Genomic DNA, 15,000 nt, shown 5'->3' on the forward strand with positions numbered 1-15,000 from the left:
ACCACGAAATAATAGTGAATATGAACTGATTTTAGAAAATGAGGAAATGTGCGAGGATCTAATGGAAGGACTAATGATTAAAGGTGTGCAGTGCAACGTAAGAAAGCTAAAAAATAAGGAGTATGTTGTCTCTTTTATGCATTTGCCTGGGTACCTAGATGATTATGAAATTTTAGAGAAATTAGAAAGCTGGCAGGTTGTGCCAATCACAAAACTTAAAAGGAGAGTGTATCCGGGCACCGACATAGAGGACGGTACGAGATATGTGAGAGTGAGGTTCCCTAAGGAGGTGGTCTCACTACCATACAGCACAAAGTTTGAGACTGCGGAGGGCTCCCAGCATTTCCGGGTGATGCACAGCCATCAGGTGAAAACCTGTCGGCTGTGCATGAGCTCGGAACATTTGCTGAAGGAGTGCCCCGAGTTTAAATGTTATAAGTGCGAGGAGCTGGGACACTTTGCACGTCAGTGTAGAGCAGTCAGGTGCCCGGATTGCAATGATTTTATAAACAAATGTGAGTGTTGGATGGAGGAAGAGGAAGGAGGGGTGGATAATCAGGTGCCCAGACAAATGCATAAAAGAAATGATAACGCAGAAGAGAGAACGAATGAAGAGGGGAGACAAATAGAGAAACAGCAGTCAACAGAGCCTGAAGGAGAAGAAGCAATGGCGGAAAAGCAGATATTTGAAGAAAAAGCAACTGAAAATCAAGAGGAAACGGTACGGGAAAAGGACACAGAAAGGACACAAATGGAGATATCGGAGAGTTTGGATGTTTTAATGGACAAAGAAGGTAACGAGGAACAACGGAGTACAGCACAAGACAGCGAAAGAGAGGACGATGAAATGGAAGAAGCAGGAGTAATGGACAGACGGGAAAAAAGGCCTTTGAGGAGAAGAACAATGAAGGTAACGCCAAATATTGATAATGCGCGGAAAAAGAAATTAAAGTCCCAATTGACAAGAGAAAATAGATTTGAGGTGTTAAGGCGAGGAGAGGAGATGGACTGAGATGATGGTATTTAAGGTTTTTATTTTATTTATTTTTTTAATGGTTTTACGATGTGTGACTTTTAACGCGAGGGGACTTTTAGATTTTAAGAAATTTGAAAGAGTAACTGATCATTTTAAAAATCAGGACATCATTTTACTGCAGGAAACAAACTGGAAAGATGATATTTTAATGGACTATCGAAAGAAATGGGAAGGATGGATTTTACATAATAACGGTGATGGAAAATGTGGAAGAGGAGTCGCAATTTTAATGAAAAGTGACGTTTTTAAAGAGAGTAAAGTTTTATACAAGGATGGAAAAGGAAAATGTATGGTTGTAGAAGTAAATTATGAGGGGAAGAAAATTGTTTTTGTTAATGTACATGCGCCGACGGAGGAAAAAGAAAAGAAGGGTTTTTTCAATCATTTAAGAGAGTTTTTAAAGGATTATAAAGAAATTGTAATAGCAGGAGATTTTAATACAGTTTTTAGCAAACAAGACATGGCGGAAGGAATGGTTTTTAAGAGTGATATGGGAAGAAAAGAACTAAAACTTTTAATGGAAGATTTTAAAATGACTGATGTGTGGAGAGAAAGAAATCAAAGAAAAAAAGAGTTTTCAAGAAGACAAATTGTGATGAATTTTGTGTGTAATACGAGGATTGATTTTATTTTATGTACAAGAAATGTGGAGAATTTTATTGAAGATATTAAGTATGAGGAGACAAGTTTAAGCGATCACAAGTTTTTATTTTTTAATATAGATTGGGAGAAATTACAAAGAGGGCCTGGAGTATGGGTTTTAAACACAGAAATTTTGAAAGACAAACATTATGTTGAAAGCGTGAAAGAAATGATTGAGAATGAGAAAAACAGTGTAATGTATGCGGAAAATAAGAGAATATGGTGGGAAAATGTAAAGTATGCTATCAAAAAATATTCAATTGAATATTGTAAATTAGTGCGAAAATGTAAAAGGTTTAAGGAGAAAGAATTGAAAGCAAGTCTTGAAAAAGAATTAAATGAAGAAAATAAGGACATTCAAAAGATCAAAGAAATCGAAGAAAAGTTGAAAGAAGTAGAGGAAAAGCAATATGAAGGAGCAAGATTACGAAGTAAAGCACAGTATATGGTTGAAGGAGAAAAATGTACGAAATTCTTTTTTGATTTAGAAAAAAAGAAAGGGAATGCTGAAATGATAAAGGAGATAAAAGGAAAAAATGGAGAAATAGTTCAGGGAAATGCAAATGTTCTAAAAGAAATTAAGGATTTTTATGAAGATCTTTTTAAGGCAAGAGGAGTAGAGGAGAAAGAAAAAACTGATTTTCTTAACAAAATAAAAGCAAAAGTAAGCGAAGAAGATAAAGAGGAATGTGAACAAGAGTTTAGAGCAGAAGAAATTGAACAAGCGATTGACGAACTAAATAAAAAGAAAAGCCCAGGAATTGATGGTTTAGGAAGTGAATTTTATAAGTGTTTTAATGGGATTTTAATAGAGATTTTAAAAGAGGTTTTTAAAGAAATTTTTGAAAGGGAAGAAATTTATGAAAGAATGCGGATTGGATTAATGAAACTCATTTACAAAAAGAAAGGTGAAAAGACAGATTTAAAGAATTATAGACCCATATCAATGTTGAACACAGACTTAAAAATAATTGCAAAGGTTTTAGCTAACAGATTGAAAGAAATAATGCCAAAAATAATAACTACAAACCAGGCTTATGCTGTGAAGGGAAGAGATATTGCAGATGTGACGATGAGTATAAGGGACACTATTTGGTATATGACAAAAGAAAAACAAGAAGGATATGTGTTTAGTCTGGATTTTGAAAAGGCATTTGATAGGGTGGAACATGTGTTTTTATTTGATGTTTTAAAGAGTTTTGGTTTTGGAGAGAATTTTATCAAATGGATCAAGATTTTATATAAGGGTGCTCTGACTAAAGTTAAATGTAATGGTTTTTTATCGAATGCTTTTAATGTTACAAGATCAGTGAGGCAGGGTTGTCCACTCTCTGCCTTACTATATTCTTTACTATCTGAACCATTAGGACTAGCAATTAAAGAAAACAAGAAGATAATGGGGATTGAAAGTGAGAAAAGTAAAGTGTTTCAGTATGCTGATGATACCACAATAATTGTAAAGGGGAAGGAAAGTGTCAAAGAAGTTATGAATGTTGTTAATGAATTTTGTAAGGGTTCAGGAAGTAAAGTGAACGAGGACAAAACTGTTTACATGAAATTTGGTAATGCTACTAGTCTGGAAGATTGCTTTAAATTCAAAGAAGTGGAAGAAATAAAAATTTTAGGAATTCTAATGGGTAAAGATGAGAAGAAAACAAGAGATGATGTATGGAATAATCTGATTATTGACATTGAGAGAAAACTGAATTTTTGGAAACTAAGGAATTTAAGTTTAAAAGGAAAAGTGTTGGTTTTAAATGTTTTAATGGTTTCTAAATTATGGTACGTTTTATATTTAACTGAAATGCCTATGTGGACAGAAAAGAGGTTGAAGGAATGTTTTTTAAACTTTTTATGGAATGGAAAACCCCCCAGAATAGCACATAACACGATTTTAGGAGATATAGAGAGGGGTGGGCTGGGATTAATGGACATAGAGCAGAGAAAAAATAGTCTGAGAGTTAAAGTGGTCAAAAAATACCTACAAGAAGAGAATAATGCTGAGTGGAAAAAAACAATGAAATATTTTTTAAACAGATGTGGGAATTTTAACATGGGGGATGACATTTTATGGATGAAGACAAAACTGTGGATGACGGAAAATGTGCCTGGATTTTATAGAGAGCTTTTAAGTGCATGGGGAAACTTTTTACCAAAAGTTGATTTTAACCCCAGGGGGAGAGAAAACATTTTAAATCAACCTCTTTTTTAAATCACAACATTTTAAAGCAAGGCAAAGTGATTTATTATAAGAAGTGGATGGAGGTGGGAATAACAAGAGTCAGAGACATTTTATATGAAGTGAAAGAAGGATTTTTACCCGTACAATGTATTTTTGATGCAATGGATGAGGCAAAGGAAGAATACAGCAAAACAGGAATTTTAAATTCATATGAAATGATAAAACAAGCAATACCTGAAGAATGGCTGGAAAGAGTCGAAAAACGAGAAAATGAAAGCGAGGAGAAAGAAATAAGAGTAAATTTGGATAACAAAGTGTGTGACTTTAAGGAATGTACTATTAAGATGTTTTATTGTGTTTTTAGAGACTCTGTTTTTAAAGAGCCAATTGTGACTGATTTCTGGACACAAAAATTTGTAAATTTAAAACCTGAAGAAATGTGGAATAATATGAAAGGAAAATGTGTAGCAACAAGTCTAGAATCAGAAGAGTACATGATAAGACACAAAGTGGTTTTTACTGATTTGATTTTAAACAAGATAAGAATGGAACCTAGTGCAATGTGCAAAGTGTGTAATGAAAAGGAAGAAGGGATTTTACACTTGTTTTTATACTGCAAAGAGTTGGAAAGTTTTTTAAGCAAATGTAATGATGTGGTCAAAGCTCTTGAAGAGCGATGGAATGAAAATGAATTGGACTGGAATCAAATTGTGATGTTTGGATGGACAAAGACAAGTAAAAACAGTGCTTTTATAAATCTTTGGATAATGTTGATGAAAAGGGCAATATGGGAAAGAAGGATTGTAGCAAAAAAGGAAAAAACTGTGATGGAGGTATGGAATGTCTTTAAGAGAAAATCTGAAATGTATATTGAAAAACTGTATGTGCATTTTAAAGGTGAAGAAAATGAGAATGTGTTTTATAAGGTTTTTACTTCCGAGGTTTGCTGTATTCTTGAGGACTTAGATTGGACTTTGCCAGACGTCCATTGAGGTGATGTTAGTTGATTCTTATGTTGTTTTTATTATTATTTTTAATTACTGTATGTATGTAAATTTGTGATTTGATAATGTATATTGTAAATTGAATTGAAACGTTCAATAAAAAAAAAAAAAAAAAAAAAAAGCACGCCCGCTCTCGTCTGATCTCGGAAGCCAAGCAGGGTCGGGCCTGGTTAGTACTTGGATGGGAGACCGCCTGGGAATACCAGGTGCTCTAAGCATTTAATTAATTAATTATTTTTTTATGTCATTTTTTCCCATGAATGCGATCTTTCTGTAAGCGTTCACTGATGTCATGGCGTTGCCACATAAGTCTTGAAGTGTCTATCGAAGCGAGTCAGCACTCGCTTACGGCCACACCACCCTGAGCACGCCCGCTCTCGTCTGATCTCGGAAGCCAAGCAGGGTCGGGCCTGGTTAGTACTTGGATGGGAGACCGCCTGGGAATACCAGGTGCTGTAAGCATTTAATTAATTAATTATTTTTTTTATGTCATTTTTTCCCATGAATGCGTCCTTTCTGTAACCATTTACCGATGTCATTGCGTTGCCACATTAGCCTTGAAGTGTCTCTCGAATCGAGTCAGCACTCGTTTACGGCCACACCACCCTGAGCACGCCCGCTCTCGTCTGATCTCGGAAGCCAAGCAGGGTCGGGCCTGGTTAGTACTTGGATGGGAGACCGCCTGGGAATACCTGGTGCTGTAAGAATTTAATTAATTAATTTTTTATGTCATTTTTCCCATGAATGCGTCCTTTCTGAAAGCGTTCTCCCATGGCATGCTGTTGCCACATTAGTTTTGAAGTGTCTCTCGAATCAAGTCCGCACTCGCTTACGGCCACACCACCCTGAGCACGCCCGCTCTCGTCTGATCTCGGAAGCCAAGCAGGGTCGGGCCTGGTTAGTACTTGGATGGGAGATTGCCTGGGAATACCAGGTGCTGTAAGCATTTAATTAATTAAATATTTATTTATGTCATTTTTTCCCATGAATGCGTTCTTTCTGTAAGCGTTCACTGATGTCATGGCGTTGCCACATAAGTCTTGAAGTGTCTCTCGATTCGAGTCGGCACTCGCTTACGGCCACACCACCCTGAGCACGCCCGCTCTCGTCTGATCTCGGAAGCCAAGCAGGGTCGGGCCTGGTTAGTACTTGGATGGGAGACCGCCTGGGAATACCAGGTGCTGTAAGCATTTAATTAATTAATAATTTTTTTTATGTCATTTTTTCCCATGAATGCGTCCTTTCTGTAACCATTTACCGATGTCATTGCGTTGCCACATTAGCCTTTAAGTGTCTCTCGAATCGAGTCAGCACTCGCTTACGGCCACACCACCCTGAGCACGCCCGCTCTCGTCTGATCTCGGAAGCCAAGCAGGGTCGGACCTGGTTAGTACTTGGATGGGAGACCGCCTGGGAATACCAGGTGCTGTAAGCATTTAATTAATTAATTATTTTTTTATGTCATTTTTTCCCATGAATGCGACCTTTCTGTAAGCGTTCACTGATGTCATGGCGTTGCCACATAAGTCTTGAAGTGTCTATCGAAGCGAGTCAGCACTCGCTTACGGCCACACCACCCTGAGCACGCCCGCTCTCGTCTGATCTCGGAAGCCAAGCAGGGTCGGGCCTGGTTAGTACTTGGATGGGAGACCGCCTGGGAATACCAGGTGCTGTAAGCATTTAATTAATTAATTATTTTTTTTATGTCATTTTTTCCCATGAATGCGTCCTTTCTGTAACCATTTACCGATGTCATTGCGTTGCCACATTAGCCTTGAAGTGTCTCTTGAATCGAGTCAGCACTCGCTTACGGCCACACCACCCTGAGCACGCCCGTTCTCGTCTGATCTCGTAAGCCAAGCAGGGTCGGGCCTGGTTAGTACTTGGATGGGAGACCGCCTGGGAATACCAGGTGCTGTAAGCATTTAATTAATTAATTATTTTTTTATGTCATTTTTTCCCATGAATGCGATCTTTCTGTAAGTGTTCACCGATGTCATGGCGTTGCCACATAAGTCTTGAAGTGTCTATCGAAGCGAGTCAGCACTCGCTTACGGCCACACCACCCTGAGCACGCCCGCTCTCGTCTGATCTCGGAAGCCAAGCAGGGTCGGGCCTGGTTAGTACTTGGATGGGAGACCGCCTGGGAATACCAGGTGCTGTAAGCATTTAATTAATTAAATATTTATTTATGTCATATTTTCCCATGAATGCGTCCTTTCTGTAACCATTTACCGATGTCATTGCGTTGCCACATTAGCCTTGAAGTGTCTCTCGAATCGAGTCAGCACTCGCTTACGGCCACACCACCCTGAGCACGCCCGCTCTCGTCTGATCTCGGAAGCCAAGCAGGGTCGGGCCTGGTTAGTACTTGGATGGGAGACCGCCTGGGAATACCAGGTGCTGTAAGCATTTAATTAATTAATTATTTTTTTTTTTTTATGTCATTTTTTCCCATGAATGCGTCCTTTCTGTAACCATTTACCGATGTCATTGCGTTGCCACATTAGCCTTGAAGTGTCTCTCGAATCGAGTCAGCACTCGTTTACGGCCACACCACCCTGAGCACGCCCGCTCTCGTCTGATCTCGGAAGCCAAGCAGGGTCGGGCCTGGTTAGTACTTGGATGGGAGACCGCCTGGGAATACCTGGTGCTGTAAGAATTAAATTAATTAATTATTTATGTCATTTTTCCCATGAATGCGTCCTTTCTGTAAGCGTTCTCCCATGGCATGGCGTTGCCACATTAGTTTTGAAGTGTCTCTCGAATCAAGTCAGCACTCGCTTACGGCCACGCCACCCTGAGCACGCCCGCTCTCGTCTGATCTCGTAAGCCAAGCAGGGTCGGGCCTGGTTAGTACTTGGATGGGAGACCGCCTGGGAATACCAGGTGCTCTAAGCATTTAATTAATTAATTATTTTTTTATGTCATTTTTTCCCATGAATGCGATCTTTCTGTAAGCGTTCACTGATGTCATGGCGTTGCCACATAAGTCTTGAAGTGTCTATCGAAGCGAGTCAGCACTCGCTTACGGCCACACCACCCTGAGCACGCCCGCTCTCGTCTGATCTCGGAAGCCAAGCAGGGTCGGGCCTGGTTAGTACTTGGATGGGAGACCGCCTGGGAATACCTGGTGCTGTAAGAATTTAATTAATTAATTTTTTATGTCATTTTTCCCATGAATGCGTCCTTTCTGTAAGCGTTCTCCCATGGCATGCCGTTGCCACATTAGTTTTGAAGTGTCTCTCGAATCAAGTCAGCACTCGCTTGCGGCCATGCCACCCTGAGCACGCCCGCTCTCGTCTGATCTCGTAAGCCAAGCAGGGTCGGGCCTGGTTAGTACTTGGATGGGAGACCGCCTGGGAATACCAGGTGCTGTAAGCATTTAATTAATTAAATATTTATTTATGTCATATTTTCCCATGAATGCGTCCTTTCTGTAACCATTTACCGATGTCATTGCGTTGCCACATTAGCCTTGAAGTGTCTCTCGAATCGAGTCAGCACTCGCTTACGGCCACACCACCCTGAGCACGCCCGCTCTCGTCTGATCTCGGAAGCCAAGCAGGGTCGGGCCTGGTTAGTACTTGGATGGGAGACCGCCTGGGAATACCAGGTGCTGTAAGCATTTAATTAATTAATTATTTTTTTTATGTCATTTTTTCCCATGAATGCGTCCTTTCTGTAACCATTTACCGATGTCATTGCGTTGCCACATTAGCCTTGAAGTGTCTCTCGAATCGAGTCAGCACTCGTTTACGGCCACACCACCCTGAGCACGCCCGCTCTCGTCTGATCTCGGAAGCCAAGCAGGGTCGGGCCTGGTTAGTACTTGGATGGGAGACCGCCTGGGAATACCTGGTGCTGTAAGAATTTAATTAATTAATTTTTTATGTCATTTTTCCCATGAATGCGTCCTTTCTGTAAGCGTTCTCCCATGGCATGCCGTTGCCACATTAGTTTTGAAGTGTCTCTCGAATCAAGTCCGCACTCGCTTACGGCCACACCACCCTGAGCACGCCCGCTCTCGTCTGATCTCGGAAGCCAAGCAGGGTCGGGCCTGGTTAGTACTTGGATGGGAGATTGCCTGGGAATACCAGGTGCTGTAAGCATTTAATTAATTAAATATTTATTTATGTCATTTTTTCCCATGAATGCGTTCTTTCTGTAAGCGTTCACTGATGTCATGGCGTTGCCACATAAGTCTTGAAGTGTCTGTCGATTCGAGTCGGCACTCGCTTACGGCCACACCACCCTGAGCACGCCCGCTCTCGTCTGATCTCGGAAGCCAAGCAGGGTCGGGCCTGGTTAGTACCTGGATGGGAGACCGCCTGGGAATACCAGGTGCTGTAAGCATTTAATTAATTAAATATTTATTTATGTCATATTTTCCCATGAATGCGTCCTTTCTGTAAGCGTTCTCCCATGGCATGGCGTTGCCACATTAGTTTTGAAGTGTCTCTCGAATCAAGTCTGCACTCGCTTACGGCCACACCACCCTGAGCACGCCCGCTCTCGTCTGATCTCGGAAGCCAAGCAGGGTCGGGCCTGGTTAGTACTTGGATGGGAGACCGCCTGGGAATACCAGGCGCTGTAAGCATTTAATTAATTAATAATTTTTTTTATGTCATTTTTTCCCATGAATGCGTCCTTTCTGTAACCATTTACCGATGTCATTGCGTTGCCACATTAGCCTTGAAGTGTCTCTCGAATCGAGTCAGCACTCGCTTACGGCCACACCACCCTGAGCACGCCCGCTCTCGTCTGATCTCGGAAGCCAAGCAGGGTCGGGCCTGGTTAGTACTTGGATGGGAGACCGCCTGGGAATACCAGGTGCTGTAAGCATTTAATTAATTAATTATTTTTTTATGTCATTTTTTCCCATGAATGCGACCTTTCTGTAAGCGTTCACTGATGTCATGGCGTTGCCACATAAGTCTTGAAGTGTCTATCGAAGCGAGTCAGCACTCGCTTACGGCCACACCACCCTGAGCACGCCCGCTCTCGTCTGATCTCGGAAGCCAAGCAGGGTCGGGCCTGGTTAGTACTTGGATGGGAGACCGCCTGGGAATACCAGGTGCTGTAAGCATTTAATTAATTAATTATTTTTTTTATGTCATTTTTTCCCATGAATGCGTCCTTTCTGTAACCATTTACCGATGTCATTGCGTTGCCACATTAGCCTTGAAGTGTCTCTCGAATCGAGTCAGCACTCGCTTACGGCCACACCACCCTGAGCACGCCCGTTCTCGTCTGATCTCGTAAGCCAAGCAGGGTCGGGCCTGGTTAGTACTTGGATGGGAGACCGCCTGGGAATACCAGGTGCTGTAAGCATTTAATTAATTAATTATTTTTTTATGTCATTTTTTCCCATGAATGCGATCTTTCTGTAAGTGTTCACCGATGTCATGGCGTTGCCACATAAGTCTTGAAGTGTCTATCGAAGCGAGTCAGCACTCGCTTACGGCCACACCACCCTGAGCACGCCCGCTCTCGTCTGATCTCGGAAGCCAAGCAGGGTCGGGCCTGGTTAGTACTTGGATGGGAGACCGCCTGGGAATACCAGGTGCTGTAAGCATTTAATTAATTAAATATTTATTTATGTCATATTTTCCCATGAATGCGTCCTTTCTGTAACCATTTACCGATGTCATTGCGTTGCCACATTAGCCTTGAAGTGTCTCTCGAATCGAGTCAGCACTCGCTTACGGCCACACCACCCTGAGCACGCCCGCTCTCGTCTGATCTCGGAAGCCAAGCAGGGTCGGGCCTGGTTAGTACTTGGATGGGAGACCGCCTGGGAATACCAGGTGCTGTAAGCATTTAATTAATTAATTTTTTTTTTTTTTTTATGTCATTTTTTCCCATGAATGCGTCCTTTCTGTAACCATTTACCGATGTCATTGCGTTGCCACATTAGCCTTGAAGTGTCTCTCGAATCGAGTCAGCACTCGCTTACGGCCACACCACCCTGAGCACGCCCGCTCTCGTCTGATCTCGGAAGCCAAGCAGGGTCGGGCCTGGTTAGTACTTGGATGGGAGACCGCCTGGGAATACCAGGTGCTGTAAGCATTTAATTAATTAATTATTTTTTTATGTCATTTTTTCCCATGAATGCGTTCTTTCTGTAACCATTTACCGATGTCATTGCGTTGCCACATTAGCCTTGAAGTGTCTCTCGAATCGAGTCAGCACTCGTTTACGGCCACACCACCCTGAGCACGCCCGCTCTCGTCTGATCTCGGAAGCCAAGCAGGGTCGGGCCTGGTTAGTACTTGGATGGGAGACCGCCTGGGAATACCTGGTGCTGTAAGAATTAAATTAATTAATTATTTATGTCATTTTTCCCATGAATGCGTCCTTTCTGTAAGCGTTCTCCCATGGCATGGCGTTGCCACATTAGTTTTGAAGTGTCTCTCGAATCAAGTCAGCACTCGCTTACGGCCACGCCACCCTGAGCACGCCCGCTCTCGTCTGATCTCGTAAGCCAAGCAGGGTCGGGCCTGGTTAGTACTTGGATGGGAGACCGCCTGGGAATACCAGGTGCTCTAAGCATTTAATTAATTAATTATTTTTTTATGTCATTTTTTCCCATGAATGCGATCTTTCTGTAAGCGTTCACTGATGTCATGGCGTTGCCACATAAGTCTTGAAGTGTCTATCGAAGCGAGTCAGCACTCGCTTACGGCCACACCACCCTGAGCACGCCCGCTCTCGTCTGATGTCGGAAGCCAAGCAGGGTCGGGCCTGGTTAGTACTTGGATGGGAGACCGCCTGGGAATACCAGGTGCTGTAAGCATTTAATTAATTAAATATTTATTTATGTCATATTTTCCCATGAATGCGTCCTTTCTGTAACCATTTACCGATGTCATTGCGTTGCCACATTAGCCTTGAAGTGTCTCTCGAATCGAGTCAGCACTCGTTTACGGCCACACCACCCTGAGCACGCCCGCTCTCGTCTGATCTCGGAAGCCAAGCAGGGTCGGGCCTGGTTAGTACTTGGATGGGAGACCACCTGGGAATACCTGGTGCTGTAAGAATTAAATTAATTAATTATTTATGTCATTTTTCCCATGAATGCGTCCTTTCTGTAAGCGTTCTCCCATGGCATGGCGTTGCCACATTAGTTTTGAAGTGTCTCTCGAATCAAGTCAGCACTCGCTTACGGCCACGCCACCCTGAGCACGCCCGCTCTCGTCTGATCTCGTAAGCCAAGCAGGGTCGGGCCTGGTTAGTACTTGGATGGGAGACCGCCTGGGAATACCAGGTGCTCTAAGCATTTAATTAATTAATTATTTTTTTATGTCATTTTTTCCCATGAATGCGTCCTTTCTGTAAGCGTTCTCCCATGGCATGGCGTTGCCACATTAGTTTTGAAGTGTCTCTCGGATCAAGTCTGCACTCGCTTACGGCCACACCACCCTGAGCACGCCCGCTCTCGTCTGATCTCGGAAGCCAAGCAGGGTCGGGCCTGGTTAGTACTTGGATGGGAGACCGCCTGGGAATACCAGGTGCTGTAAGCATTTAATTAATTAATAATTTTTTTTATGTCATTTTTTCCCATGAATGCGTCCTTTCTGTAACCATTTACCGATGTCATTGCGTTGCCACATTAGCCTTAAAGTGTCTCTCGAATCAAGTCAGCACTCGCTTACGGCCACACCACCCTGAGCACGCCCGCTCTCGTCTGATCTCGGAAGCCAAGCAGGGTCGGGCCTGGTTAGTACTTGGATGGGAGACCGCCTGGGAATACCAGGTGCTGTAAGCATTTAATTAATTAATTATTTTTTTATGTCATTTTTTCCCATGAATGCGACCTTTCTGTAAGCGTTCACTGATGTCATGGCGTTGCCACATAAGTCTTGAAGTGTCTATCGAAGCGAGTCAGCACTCGCTTACGGCCACACCACCCTGAGCACGCCCGTTCTCGTCTGATCTCGTAAGCCAAGCAGGGTCGGGCCTGGTTAGTACTTGGATGGGAGACCGCCTGGGAATACCAGGTGCTGTAAGCATTTAATTAATTAATTATTTTTTTATGTCATTTTTTCCCATGAATGCGATCTTTCTGTAAGCGTTCACCGATGTCATGGCGTTGCCACATAAGTCTTGAAGTGTCTATCGAAGCGAGTCAGCACTCGCTTACGGCCACACCACCCTGAGCACGCCCGCTCTCGTCTGATCTCGTAAGCCAAGCAGGGTCGGGCCTGGTTAGTACTTGGATGGGAGACCGCCTGGGAATACCAGGTGCTGTAAGCATTTAATTAATTAATTATTTTTTTATGTCATTTTTTCCCATGAATGCGATCTTTCTGTAAGCGTTCACCGATGTCATGGCGTTGCCACATAAGTCTTGAAGTGTCTATCGAAGCGAGTCAGCACTCGCTTACGGCCACACCACCCTGAGCACGCCCGCTCTCGTCTGATCTCGGAAGCCAAGCAGGGTCGGGCCTGGTTAGTACTTGGATGGGAGACCGCCTGGGAATACCAGGTGCTGTAAGCATTTAATTAATTAAATATTTATTTATGTCATATTTTCCCATGAATGCGTCCTTTCTGTAACCATTTACCGATGTCATTGCGTTGCCACATTAGCCTTGAAGTGTCTCTCGAATCGAGTCAGCACTCGCTTACGGCCACACCACCCTGAGCACGCCCGCTCTCGTCTGATCTCGGAAGCCAAGCAGGGTCGGGCCTGGTTAGTACTTGGATGGGAGACCGCCTGGGAATACCAGGTGCTGTAAGCATTTAATTAATTAATTATTTTTTTTTATGTCATTTTTTCCCATGAATGCGTCCTTTCTGTAACCATTTACCGATGTCATTGCGTTGCCACATTAGCCTTGAAGTGTCTCTCGAATCGAGTCAGCACTCGTTTACGGCCACACCACCCTGAGCACGCCCGCTCTCGTCTGATCTCGGAAGCCAAGCAGGGTCGGGCCTGGTTAGTACTTGGATGGGAGACCGCCTGGGAATACCTGGTGCTGTAAGAATTAAATTAATTAATTATTTATGTCATTTTTCCCATGAATGCGTCCTTTCTGTAAGCGTTCTCCCATGGCATGGCGTTGCCACATTAGTTTTGAAGTGTCTCTCGAATCAAGTCAGCACTCGCTTGCGGCCACACCACCCTGAGCACGCCCGCTCTCGTCTGATCTCGGAAGCCAAGCAGGGTCGGGCCTGGTTAGTACTTGGATGGGAGATTGCCTGGGAATACCAGGTGCTGTAAGCATTTAATTAATTAAATATTTATTTATGTCATTTTTTCCCATGAATGCGTTCTTTCTGTAAGCGTTCACTGATGTCATGGCGTTGCCACATAAGTCTTGAAGTGTCTGTCGATTCGAGTCGGCACTCGCTTACGGCCACACCACCCTGAGCACGCCCGCTCTCGTCTGATCTCGGAAGCCAAGCAGGGTCGGGCCTGGTTAGTACCTGGATGGGAGACCGCCTGGGAATACCAGGTGCTGTAAGCATTTAATTAATTAAATATTTATTTATGTCATATTTTCCCATGAATGCGTCCTTTCTGAAAGCGTTCTCCCATGGCATGGCGTTGCCACATTAGTTTTGAAGTGTCTCTCGAATCAAGTCTGTACTCGCTTACGGCCACACCACCCTGAGCACGCCCGCTCTCGTCTGATCTCGGAAGCCAAGCAGGGTCGGGCCTGGTTAGTACTTGGATGGGAGACCGCCTGGGAATACCAGGCGCTGTAAGCATTTAATTAATTAATAATTTTTTTTATGTCATTTTTTCCCATGAATGCGTCCTTTCTGTAACCATTTACCGATGTCATTGCGTTGCCACATTAGCCTTGAAGTGTCTCTCGAATCGAGTCAGCACTCGCTTACGGCCACACCACCCTGAGCACGCCCGCTCTCGTCTGATCTCGGAAGCCAAGCAGGGTCGGGCCTGGTTAGTACTTGGATGGGAGACCGCCTGGGAATACCAGGTGCTGTAAGCATTTAATTAATTAATTATTTTTTTATGTCATTTTTTCCCATGAATGCAACCTTTCTGTTAGCGTTCACTGATGTCATGGCGTTGCCACATAAGTCTTGAAGTGTCTATCGAAGCGAGTCAGCACTCGCTTACGGCCACACCACCCTGAGCACGCCCGCTCTCGTCTGATCTC

The 15,000-nt window shown here is 43.4% G+C and overlaps 33 non-coding genes and 8 pseudogenes across 33 annotated transcripts; all 41 read left to right on the forward strand.

Annotated features, from left to right (window-relative positions):
• Nucleotides 1–5,207: 5,207 nt before the first annotated feature.
• Nucleotides 5,208–5,326, forward strand: LOC135722674 (5S ribosomal RNA). Its single transcript, XR_010522400.1, has one exon. It is a non-coding gene; the product is annotated as a 5S ribosomal RNA (ribosomal RNA).
• A 126-nt stretch (nucleotides 5,327–5,452) lies between these two features.
• Nucleotides 5,453–5,571, forward strand: LOC135724855 (5S ribosomal RNA). The gene has a single exon (XR_010524510.1). It is a non-coding gene; the product is annotated as a 5S ribosomal RNA (ribosomal RNA).
• Nucleotides 5,572–5,691: 120 nt separating this feature from the next.
• On the forward strand, nucleotides 5,692–5,810 carry LOC135725414 (5S ribosomal RNA; annotated as a pseudogene).
• Nucleotides 5,811–5,935: 125 nt separating this feature from the next.
• Nucleotides 5,936–6,054, forward strand: LOC135722675 (5S ribosomal RNA). Its single transcript, XR_010522401.1, has one exon. It is a non-coding gene; the product is annotated as a 5S ribosomal RNA (ribosomal RNA).
• A 126-nt stretch (nucleotides 6,055–6,180) lies between these two features.
• LOC135723632 (5S ribosomal RNA) lies at nucleotides 6,181–6,299 on the forward strand. The gene has a single exon (XR_010523326.1). It is a non-coding gene; the product is annotated as a 5S ribosomal RNA (ribosomal RNA).
• Nucleotides 6,300–6,424: 125 nt separating this feature from the next.
• LOC135722676 (5S ribosomal RNA) lies at nucleotides 6,425–6,543 on the forward strand. Its single transcript, XR_010522402.1, has one exon. It is a non-coding gene; the product is annotated as a 5S ribosomal RNA (ribosomal RNA).
• Nucleotides 6,544–6,669: 126 nt separating this feature from the next.
• LOC135724118 (5S ribosomal RNA) lies at nucleotides 6,670–6,788 on the forward strand. Its single transcript, XR_010523790.1, has one exon. It is a non-coding gene; the product is annotated as a 5S ribosomal RNA (ribosomal RNA).
• A 125-nt stretch (nucleotides 6,789–6,913) lies between these two features.
• LOC135722677 (5S ribosomal RNA) lies at nucleotides 6,914–7,032 on the forward strand. The gene has a single exon (XR_010522403.1). It is a non-coding gene; the product is annotated as a 5S ribosomal RNA (ribosomal RNA).
• Nucleotides 7,033–7,157: 125 nt separating this feature from the next.
• On the forward strand, nucleotides 7,158–7,276 carry LOC135722678 (5S ribosomal RNA). The gene has a single exon (XR_010522404.1). It is a non-coding gene; the product is annotated as a 5S ribosomal RNA (ribosomal RNA).
• A 131-nt stretch (nucleotides 7,277–7,407) lies between these two features.
• On the forward strand, nucleotides 7,408–7,526 carry LOC135724856 (5S ribosomal RNA). Its single transcript, XR_010524511.1, has one exon. It is a non-coding gene; the product is annotated as a 5S ribosomal RNA (ribosomal RNA).
• Nucleotides 7,527–7,646: 120 nt separating this feature from the next.
• LOC135726615 (5S ribosomal RNA) lies at nucleotides 7,647–7,765 on the forward strand (annotated as a pseudogene).
• A 125-nt stretch (nucleotides 7,766–7,890) lies between these two features.
• On the forward strand, nucleotides 7,891–8,009 carry LOC135723928 (5S ribosomal RNA). The gene has a single exon (XR_010523607.1). It is a non-coding gene; the product is annotated as a 5S ribosomal RNA (ribosomal RNA).
• A 120-nt stretch (nucleotides 8,010–8,129) lies between these two features.
• Nucleotides 8,130–8,248, forward strand: LOC135725582 (5S ribosomal RNA; annotated as a pseudogene).
• A 125-nt stretch (nucleotides 8,249–8,373) lies between these two features.
• Nucleotides 8,374–8,492, forward strand: LOC135722679 (5S ribosomal RNA). The gene has a single exon (XR_010522405.1). It is a non-coding gene; the product is annotated as a 5S ribosomal RNA (ribosomal RNA).
• A 126-nt stretch (nucleotides 8,493–8,618) lies between these two features.
• Nucleotides 8,619–8,737, forward strand: LOC135724857 (5S ribosomal RNA). Its single transcript, XR_010524512.1, has one exon. It is a non-coding gene; the product is annotated as a 5S ribosomal RNA (ribosomal RNA).
• Nucleotides 8,738–8,857: 120 nt separating this feature from the next.
• LOC135725415 (5S ribosomal RNA) lies at nucleotides 8,858–8,976 on the forward strand (annotated as a pseudogene).
• Nucleotides 8,977–9,101: 125 nt separating this feature from the next.
• LOC135723418 (5S ribosomal RNA) lies at nucleotides 9,102–9,220 on the forward strand. Its single transcript, XR_010523123.1, has one exon. It is a non-coding gene; the product is annotated as a 5S ribosomal RNA (ribosomal RNA).
• Nucleotides 9,221–9,345: 125 nt separating this feature from the next.
• Nucleotides 9,346–9,464, forward strand: LOC135723625 (5S ribosomal RNA). Its single transcript, XR_010523320.1, has one exon. It is a non-coding gene; the product is annotated as a 5S ribosomal RNA (ribosomal RNA).
• A 126-nt stretch (nucleotides 9,465–9,590) lies between these two features.
• Nucleotides 9,591–9,709, forward strand: LOC135722681 (5S ribosomal RNA). The gene has a single exon (XR_010522407.1). It is a non-coding gene; the product is annotated as a 5S ribosomal RNA (ribosomal RNA).
• A 125-nt stretch (nucleotides 9,710–9,834) lies between these two features.
• LOC135722682 (5S ribosomal RNA) lies at nucleotides 9,835–9,953 on the forward strand. Its single transcript, XR_010522408.1, has one exon. It is a non-coding gene; the product is annotated as a 5S ribosomal RNA (ribosomal RNA).
• A 126-nt stretch (nucleotides 9,954–10,079) lies between these two features.
• On the forward strand, nucleotides 10,080–10,198 carry LOC135724119 (5S ribosomal RNA). The gene has a single exon (XR_010523791.1). It is a non-coding gene; the product is annotated as a 5S ribosomal RNA (ribosomal RNA).
• Nucleotides 10,199–10,323: 125 nt separating this feature from the next.
• Nucleotides 10,324–10,442, forward strand: LOC135722683 (5S ribosomal RNA). The gene has a single exon (XR_010522409.1). It is a non-coding gene; the product is annotated as a 5S ribosomal RNA (ribosomal RNA).
• Nucleotides 10,443–10,567: 125 nt separating this feature from the next.
• LOC135722684 (5S ribosomal RNA) lies at nucleotides 10,568–10,686 on the forward strand. Its single transcript, XR_010522410.1, has one exon. It is a non-coding gene; the product is annotated as a 5S ribosomal RNA (ribosomal RNA).
• Nucleotides 10,687–10,817: 131 nt separating this feature from the next.
• LOC135722685 (5S ribosomal RNA) lies at nucleotides 10,818–10,936 on the forward strand. The gene has a single exon (XR_010522411.1). It is a non-coding gene; the product is annotated as a 5S ribosomal RNA (ribosomal RNA).
• A 125-nt stretch (nucleotides 10,937–11,061) lies between these two features.
• Nucleotides 11,062–11,180, forward strand: LOC135724859 (5S ribosomal RNA). The gene has a single exon (XR_010524514.1). It is a non-coding gene; the product is annotated as a 5S ribosomal RNA (ribosomal RNA).
• A 120-nt stretch (nucleotides 11,181–11,300) lies between these two features.
• Nucleotides 11,301–11,419, forward strand: LOC135726616 (5S ribosomal RNA; annotated as a pseudogene).
• A 125-nt stretch (nucleotides 11,420–11,544) lies between these two features.
• Nucleotides 11,545–11,663, forward strand: LOC135762864 (5S ribosomal RNA). Its single transcript, XR_010539403.2, has one exon. It is a non-coding gene; the product is annotated as a 5S ribosomal RNA (ribosomal RNA).
• A 125-nt stretch (nucleotides 11,664–11,788) lies between these two features.
• Nucleotides 11,789–11,907, forward strand: LOC135762600 (5S ribosomal RNA). Its single transcript, XR_010539149.2, has one exon. It is a non-coding gene; the product is annotated as a 5S ribosomal RNA (ribosomal RNA).
• A 120-nt stretch (nucleotides 11,908–12,027) lies between these two features.
• LOC135763749 (5S ribosomal RNA) lies at nucleotides 12,028–12,146 on the forward strand (annotated as a pseudogene).
• A 125-nt stretch (nucleotides 12,147–12,271) lies between these two features.
• LOC135763322 (5S ribosomal RNA) lies at nucleotides 12,272–12,390 on the forward strand. The gene has a single exon (XR_012337499.1). It is a non-coding gene; the product is annotated as a 5S ribosomal RNA (ribosomal RNA).
• A 126-nt stretch (nucleotides 12,391–12,516) lies between these two features.
• LOC135762876 (5S ribosomal RNA) lies at nucleotides 12,517–12,635 on the forward strand. The gene has a single exon (XR_010539414.1). It is a non-coding gene; the product is annotated as a 5S ribosomal RNA (ribosomal RNA).
• A 125-nt stretch (nucleotides 12,636–12,760) lies between these two features.
• LOC135762601 (5S ribosomal RNA) lies at nucleotides 12,761–12,879 on the forward strand. Its single transcript, XR_010539150.2, has one exon. It is a non-coding gene; the product is annotated as a 5S ribosomal RNA (ribosomal RNA).
• A 125-nt stretch (nucleotides 12,880–13,004) lies between these two features.
• Nucleotides 13,005–13,123, forward strand: LOC135764031 (5S ribosomal RNA). The gene has a single exon (XR_012337603.1). It is a non-coding gene; the product is annotated as a 5S ribosomal RNA (ribosomal RNA).
• A 125-nt stretch (nucleotides 13,124–13,248) lies between these two features.
• On the forward strand, nucleotides 13,249–13,367 carry LOC135762888 (5S ribosomal RNA). The gene has a single exon (XR_010539425.1). It is a non-coding gene; the product is annotated as a 5S ribosomal RNA (ribosomal RNA).
• A 125-nt stretch (nucleotides 13,368–13,492) lies between these two features.
• Nucleotides 13,493–13,611, forward strand: LOC135762900 (5S ribosomal RNA). The gene has a single exon (XR_010539437.1). It is a non-coding gene; the product is annotated as a 5S ribosomal RNA (ribosomal RNA).
• Nucleotides 13,612–13,738: 127 nt separating this feature from the next.
• LOC135762913 (5S ribosomal RNA) lies at nucleotides 13,739–13,857 on the forward strand. Its single transcript, XR_010539449.2, has one exon. It is a non-coding gene; the product is annotated as a 5S ribosomal RNA (ribosomal RNA).
• Nucleotides 13,858–13,977: 120 nt separating this feature from the next.
• LOC135725826 (5S ribosomal RNA) lies at nucleotides 13,978–14,096 on the forward strand (annotated as a pseudogene).
• Nucleotides 14,097–14,221: 125 nt separating this feature from the next.
• LOC135762080 (5S ribosomal RNA) lies at nucleotides 14,222–14,340 on the forward strand. The gene has a single exon (XR_010538645.2). It is a non-coding gene; the product is annotated as a 5S ribosomal RNA (ribosomal RNA).
• A 125-nt stretch (nucleotides 14,341–14,465) lies between these two features.
• Nucleotides 14,466–14,584, forward strand: LOC135762302 (5S ribosomal RNA). Its single transcript, XR_010538861.2, has one exon. It is a non-coding gene; the product is annotated as a 5S ribosomal RNA (ribosomal RNA).
• Nucleotides 14,585–14,710: 126 nt separating this feature from the next.
• LOC135762924 (5S ribosomal RNA) lies at nucleotides 14,711–14,829 on the forward strand. Its single transcript, XR_010539460.1, has one exon. It is a non-coding gene; the product is annotated as a 5S ribosomal RNA (ribosomal RNA).
• A 125-nt stretch (nucleotides 14,830–14,954) lies between these two features.
• LOC135762935 (5S ribosomal RNA) overlaps nucleotides 14,955–15,000 on the forward strand; it is a 119-nt pseudogene continuing 73 nt past the window's right edge.

This window comes from Paramisgurnus dabryanus, chromosome 9 (genome assembly GCF_030506205.2).
Source record: "Paramisgurnus dabryanus chromosome 9, PD_genome_1.1, whole genome shotgun sequence".
NCBI lineage: Eukaryota > Metazoa > Chordata > Actinopteri > Cypriniformes > Cobitidae > Paramisgurnus > Paramisgurnus dabryanus.